This window comes from Lolium rigidum, chromosome 6 (genome assembly GCF_022539505.1).
Source record: "Lolium rigidum isolate FL_2022 chromosome 6, APGP_CSIRO_Lrig_0.1, whole genome shotgun sequence".
NCBI classification, from domain to species: domain Eukaryota; kingdom Viridiplantae; phylum Streptophyta; class Magnoliopsida; order Poales; family Poaceae; genus Lolium; species Lolium rigidum.
In genome coordinates, this window is record NC_061513.1 from 198,487,385 (window position 1) to 198,494,620 (window position 7,236).

Sequence of the window (7,236 nt, forward strand, 5' to 3'; positions counted from 1 at the left end):
TGTATGTGTGGTAGAATTCTACTTGTGATCACCAAGTGGTTCACAAGTTAAGGTTTAGGATATAAGCCTATTGTTGCATACTAATGATCTCCCCATGATTTCATGTGGTGAATGATATCTACTTATCCTATTAGGGTTTAACTTATCCTCACATTTCTCAAGGGCATGATCATGGTTTAGGCATGATCAACTTGTTCTTAATATCTTTACCTCAAGTTCTCAGGATTTATGATCATCACTCAATCTATAATGATCAAGGTTTGGCTTCCTATGATATCTCTCATTTAATAGGTTTCCCACTCTCAAGAATAAGTGTTGTCTTGATCAATTAAATATATAGCACTTCTATTTTACTTTCTAGGATAAAACTTCTATGATTGCCTCATTAGTTTATATCCCAGGAGAATGCCTGAGATATTATGTTAGGGTTCTACTCAACAATGATGATATGATCATCTGGTTATAAAAGTAGTTCTCTCCCTCAAATCCAGATGTTTCCTCAACTAACTTGAGTGTAACACCATAGATTAAGCTCTCCCATTTAAGAACAGTTATTCTAGGATTTATGGTGTACTCCTAATATTTATTTAGGTAGCTAAGCTAAAGATTCAATTGTCTAACTAAGTGGGTTTATCTCTCTAGGAATGGTCTTGGATAATATCCTAGGGTTTCTCTTAAAGATGATGATTTGAATACTTGGATGCATATCCAAGGTTTAACTCAAGGTTTGTTAATGCTTCTCTAATAATTGTAATAGATCTCTCACCTCTCTAGGTCTGATTCTTAACTATTTAGAATAGAGAAGAATATATATTTCTTAGTTGGAACTCCTTGTCTTGCTTCCAAGGTTAAAGTAGAATAAATACCATGAGGTTCATGGTTGGTTCATAGATTAGTTTGAGACATGGAAAAGATAAGTGAAGAATAGTTTCTCTAATATATTGTTGCTTGATTTCCAATTGAATGGATGTTCATATGTTATGGCAAGGAATATCATGTTTTGATCTTTAATAAGGTAAAGTAGTTGATCCTTGATTAATAAGTTCTTGTGTTGATTTTAATTTCATTTGATCTAACCCCTTAGATCAAATTATCTCTACCCAAAACAATGTTTTAACAAAGTCACATTGAGGTTTATAACGCTCGACTTGATGAGCTACTTCAATTCCACCAAGGTCAAGTGAAACTTCAGTTACTGTGACTGTTTTACTTTAAAGCGCGAAAATTCCCCAGATTTTCTATGCATGAATGCAGTGCACACATCTGTTTCCTCTATTTTTGTAACCCCATTACCTGGGATATTACATCCGCCCAGCCGCGGAAGCGCTTCGTTGGAGGATACCCAATGGAGGCGGAGGAATCATCTTCCTCCTCCTCATATTCTTCTTCCTCGTCATCATCGTCGTCCTCGCTGTCCGCCCACATGCGTGAGCGCTTCTTCGGCGGGAGCCTGGCGGAGGGGGAGGCCTTGGTCTTCTCCGCTTCTCCTCCGTTCTTCTCCTTGTCAGAGGAGATGGGGTGTGCCCCGGAGCAGAGATCGTCCTCTTCTTTGTTCTTCGGCAACGGTTGGAGAGAGGTGCCTGAAGCGGAGGAGGAAGAGGAAGACATGGCTGCAGGAGAGAAGGGTTTTTTGGTTTGGTGAACGAGAGCGAGCAAGGCGATGGAGTGGTGAACCGTTTGGCACGGATAAATAAAGAGAGTGTAGTGGAGATTTAATGCCATGACGGTTCTCGAGGACGTGAGGCCGAAATTGACGGTTCATACGAGAGAAGCCCGGGAGGCGAGGCGTAATGATGGAAGATTCTGCGGCAGTTCTGCTCTACCACGACATGACCCGACGAAAGAAGGCGTAATGATTTTGGAAATGTCATTTCCAAAACCAGGGGGGCATGTGTTATCACCAGAATTTGACTAAATCAGGAGGTGGGCCGCGATCAGGATGGGCTTGGAAGATTACACGTGGAAGATCTCTGAAGCGGCCTTGCTCGGTGAAATTGGGCCAGATTGCCCATGTATCTTTAATTACAATAGTTTTTATCTAGATTAAAAGTTAGAGTTTATCTCGTGCACGGTTTAGTGCACGCCCACATTAGAAAGTCCGCTGGACTATAAATATGTACCTAGGGTTTATGGAATAAACAACAACCAACGTTCAACCACAAACAAATCTCGGCGCATCGCCAACTCCTTCGTCTCGAGGGTTTCTACCGGTAAGCATCATGCTGCCTAGATCGCATCTTGCGATCTAGGCAGCACTAAGCCTGCCTACGTTGTTCATGCGTTGCTCGTATCGAAGCCTTTTTGATGGCAAGCAACGTAGTTATCTTAGACATGTTAGGGTTAGCATTGTTCTTCATATTACATGCTTTCGTAGTGCAACCCTTGCATGTCTAGCCGCCCTTACACCTATCTTAGGTGTAGGGGCGGCACCCGCTTGATCATAGTTTAGTAGATCTGATCCGTTACGATTGCATCCTTGTTCTACAAGGATTAGTTTAATATCTGCAATAGTTAGGCCTTACAAGGGGTCGGAGGATCCAGCGGCGTGTAGGGTGGCGTTTGCTAGTCCTAGAACGGATGTTCCGGGGATCAACCTCGTGTTGGTTTTTAGGCCCTGTCTAGGATCGGCTTACGATCACCGTGCGCGAGCGCGAGGCCCAATCCTGAGTAGGATGATCCGATTATGCGGTGAAAACCCTAAATCGTCGTAGATCTCATTAGCTTTACCTTGATCAAGCAGGACCACCATATATTCGGACACCCCGTCTGAATCATGGGTGGATCGGCTCTTTGAGCCGATTCACGGGATAACCTGAGAGCCGATCGAGGCTCGTATTTAACGTTTACGTGTGTGCCCTGCAGGAAACTAAGCGAGGCATCATCCACACCTTCCTGACCAGGTATAGGTCAGGTGGCACGCCCTTGTGATAAACATCGGCGCGTGCGACCAGGAGGCTTTGCGGGCCGTCGCTCTGAGGGACTGGGGCCAGCCGCAGCCCTAGTTGTTCCCGGCTCTACCGTGCTGACCGTCTCTGCCCGCCAGGGGGTTTCTGACGTCAACAGGATCACATGTGTTCACGGAGTGTTAATGCTTTGCTCCGGTGCTCTATTAAAAGGAGTACCTTAATTTCCAGTAGATTCCCTAGAGGCCCGGCTGCCACCGGCTGGTAGGACAAAAGATGTTGTGCAAGTTTCTCATTGCGAGCACATACGACTATATATGGCACACATGCCTATTGATTGATTAGTAATTGGATACCGTTTTATTATTATCTGCAAATGCCCTGCTTTGATTGTTACATGAGTTTCTCTCATCCATGCAACGCCCGTTCATCCATCCCTGTGTCTACAGTATTTTAATCATGCTGTTTACTATAATCACTACTGATGTCTTTGTTACTCTGCTGCTGTTATTTCACTATCGCTACTACTATAAAGCTGTCACTATCGATAAACTCTTGCGAGCAAGTCTGTTTCCAGGTGCAGCTGAATTGACAACTCCGCTGTTAAGGCTTTCAAGTATTGTTTGTCTCCCCTTGTGTCGAATCAATAAATTGGGTTTTACTTCCCTCGAAGACTCGTTGCGATCCCTTATACTTGTGGGTCATCAAGACTATTTTCACGGCGCCGTTGCCGGGGAGCATAGCTTTATTTGGAAGTTCACTTGGATTGATATTGTTCTCTGCAAATTCTCCATCATGGGTAAACCTCGCGATCCTAAAGTCGCCATATTACCATCCACTACAAGAAAAGGTACAACTCGAGTACCTCTGTCGCTCTTGATTCACCATCTCGTGATTGATGAACTTGTTTCACCACCACATGCTTCACATGCTCGGTACTTCGCTAGATCTGAAAATTCTTATAATATTGATGATGCTTCTGCTGTGCTTGATGATAGTGGTTCATTGGGATCTTTTCTAGATGCTACAATTGCTAGGTCTAGACAAATTGAAAATGTTGAAACTCCTAATGAAAATTCTGCTACACCCGTTAATTCACCCGAGTCTCGTTGAATACTTTAGTGATGATCTTGATGAAGATTATGTAGAACTTGATGATGATTTTATTGATAAATGCAATGCTACTACTGATGCAAGAAAAATTAAAAAGTTGCTTGCACAACATACTGTTAGATATAAACTGTCTCCTGATCCTAAATTTGCCACATCTCCTATAAATATTAAGGATAAGGATTATGATTTTTCTCTTGATTTGTCTCATATATCTATTGTTCAGAAAACACCTTTTTGTGGTACTGAAAAAGAAAGTGTTGTAGAACACATGATTGAGCTATCTACTCTTAGTAGCTTGTTTTCTGATGATGTTAAGAAGCGTACTTATTTCGTTGCTAAAATTTTCCCTTTCTCATTAAAGGATGATGCTAAAACTTGGTATAATAGTTTGCCACCTGATTCTATTAATAGTCCAAAAGAATTGCTTGATGTTTTCTTCCGGAAATACTTTCCTGCTAGTGCTCAACATATTGCTTTGCGAGAGAATTTATAATTTTGATCGGGAAGATGGAGAGAAATTGCTCGAGGCTTGGGCTAGATTTTGCTCTCTTATTAGAGCTCGGCCCGACCATGATTTGGAAAAGCATGATTTACTTGATATATTTTATAGTGGACTAACCATTGAGTCTAGGGCATACCTGGATAGTTGTGCTGGTTGTGTTTTCAGGAAAAGAACTCCAGACGACGCTGAAGAATTATTGGCGAGAATAGGCCGGTGTAGCGGTCCAGGAAAAATACCCCTATTAGAATTGTTTGTTGTTTTTCTTTTGTGTATCATCATGCATCATGCATCATATCATCCACATGATTTTAACAAAATAAAATTATTTTAAATAAAAACTATTCCGTTTTCCCCTCTCATATGCTTTATAAAATAAACCTCCTCTATCTCTTTTCATTTAACCAAAACCTAAAACCAATTCTAAGAACCAAAATAAAATACCTTCAGATATTTTCCTACTTCAAATAAAATTGGTTTTGTTCTATTTTGTTTTTACAATAGTTTTCAAAACAGTTTTAAAATAAAACAGAAAAAGGAAAACCCTCTCCTTCTAACCTGGACCCTCCCTCTCTCCTTGGCCCAGATTTCTCTCTCTCCCTTCTTCCACCGGCGGCCCATCTCCTCCTCTCACTCTAGCCCATTTCTTTTTCCTTTCATCGGCCCATACCTCTTCGACCGAAGACAAAGTCTTCTCTTCTCCTTTCCTTCGTACGAGCACGAGAGTGGCGTGCTCTCCTCCTGTCGTTGTCCTCCACCACGGCACCGCACCACCACATGCTCCCTTCCCCTTTTTAATCCCCATCCAAGAACCGCAGCAAACCCTAGCGCCTCCTTTTCATCCCTCTCGCGCCGCCACCACTCTCTCCTTTCACCCCACCTTTCTTTTCTGTTTCTCTGTAAGCAAATGAAGAAGCACCACCGCCACCTCCTCTCCATGGCGCCGCTGCTCCAGGGCTCCCCTCGTCACTCCGAGACCACCCACAGAACCGCCTCGGCGTCCTCTATATCCTCCCCAAAGGAATCGAGCCGGGGTGCTCTTAATCGTCTCCAAAATCGCTGTTTCTTCTTCTACTCCGGTGACAAAATTCTTCAAATTCCGGCCACCTCGAACCTTCCCCGGCCGTCGCACCACCCGTCGTTGGTCCGCTGCTCCAAGGCGCATCTCCGACACCATCCATCTCGCCTCAGTTCATCCTCGAACTTCAGATCCGGGCTCACCTGCAAGTCCCGCCATGGCCCCAAGCTCCGCTCCTATCTGCTTCAAGTAGTGCGCGGCCCATGTTCTTCAACATCAAAACCAGCAGCCCAGTGGTAAACAGCTTGCTCCTCACCTGAGAGATCTCTGGTTCGAATCTTTTCTGAGGCATGTGCCTCACCTTTTTTTTTTGTTTTCCTCAGATCCAGCGTTGCAGGCGGGCCTTGGCCCAGGACCTTTAGCGCAGCCCATCGCCGCTGAGCAGAAGATAGCTTCCCGACGCCCTCCGGTACAGACCCGGCCCGTAGCAGCCTATCTCTCTGTCTGTTTTCTATTCTTTTTGCAAATCTTGCGAAAATCATATCTTCTAAACCGTTTATCGGAATGCAAAGTATTTTATATGAAAGTTGCTCAGAAAAATGCAAGGAACATGAATATGCCATCCATATGCCTGTTTGCATATTGCATCATGTCATGACGTGATAGTTGTGCATGTTCACCTAACATATATGCGGAGTAATTTGGACACCGACTAAGGTTTTCCCGCTCCGTTTAATATTGAAGTAGCTCACCCTTGCTTTGTCTTGCCATGCTAATCAACCTTTAACTTTGACGGTAGAAATGCAACTTCAACCCTAATTGTTTGTCCGGGGTTCTGACTCCGTTTAAATTGGATAAGTTGCATCGCATCATAACTGCCATGTCATGCATGCCTGCATTTGATCATGCTGGATCTTCTTTATCCGTAGTTGTAAGACTTGCATACGTTGTGTGTTCCAGCATTTGCTTCTTCGCGGATAGGATCACGAAGTGGTGCGGTGAGATACGACAAGTTCTCCGGATGTTCCTCGGCAGCTTTAACAGGCAAGCATTTCCCTATACTTCTGCCCCTGCAGGAGTCGCTCACCTATTTGTATTTTGCCTTCTCCCTTATGCTATCCTTAAGTTGCGTTCTTGTCACGTGTCCCTTCCACTTGTTACCTCAAGCAGCCTATATTGCCTCCACCAACCACCTACAGCTATTGTTTGGTTATCGGGTCTGCCTTGCGAGTCGTAGTGCATGCTAGTGCTGTTTATATTGTGTTACCGTTATCGCTATCTTATCGGGTTATCTATTGGGAGATCACGACACATGCTACATGTTTATATCTGTTGAGGGTATCATGGTTACTTGTTAATATTTGTTAGCGGAGACATCGGTGGGTCAGCTTGCTCGTTTTATGACGGCTCACTTGTGTTTCCATGAAATCTAGGACCCCGAGTTCTTGTTATCTCGTTCCGAGACCGAGCGCTCTAACCACACGTGGGTATGCTTATGGGTCTCCCTTGACCACTCGCTGGAATCTACAGCTTTGTCCAGATGGCCACAACTAGTTTGCAATGTCTTACCATTTGTTGTTTGCGTGCATGCCACCTGTTACTTATTTACTTTGGGAAGCCCCTGGGTGCCTTGTATCCCTTGTTTCTGGTATGCACGTATAGGATGCGGAGCCGCTGCGAAGTGGTTTATCGCCCCAGTGTGT

At 43.9% G+C, this 7,236-nt stretch overlaps 1 long non-coding RNA gene across 1 annotated transcript; it reads left to right on the top strand.

The window, feature by feature from the left end:
* The first annotated feature begins 5,214 nt into the window (after positions 1–5,214).
* On the top strand, positions 5,215–6,532 carry LOC124659235. Its single transcript, XR_006989495.1, has 3 exons — positions 5,215–5,829; positions 5,917–6,002; positions 6,494–6,532. It is a non-coding gene; the product is annotated as an uncharacterized LOC124659235 (long non-coding RNA).
* Positions 6,533–7,236: the final 704 nt, after the last annotated feature.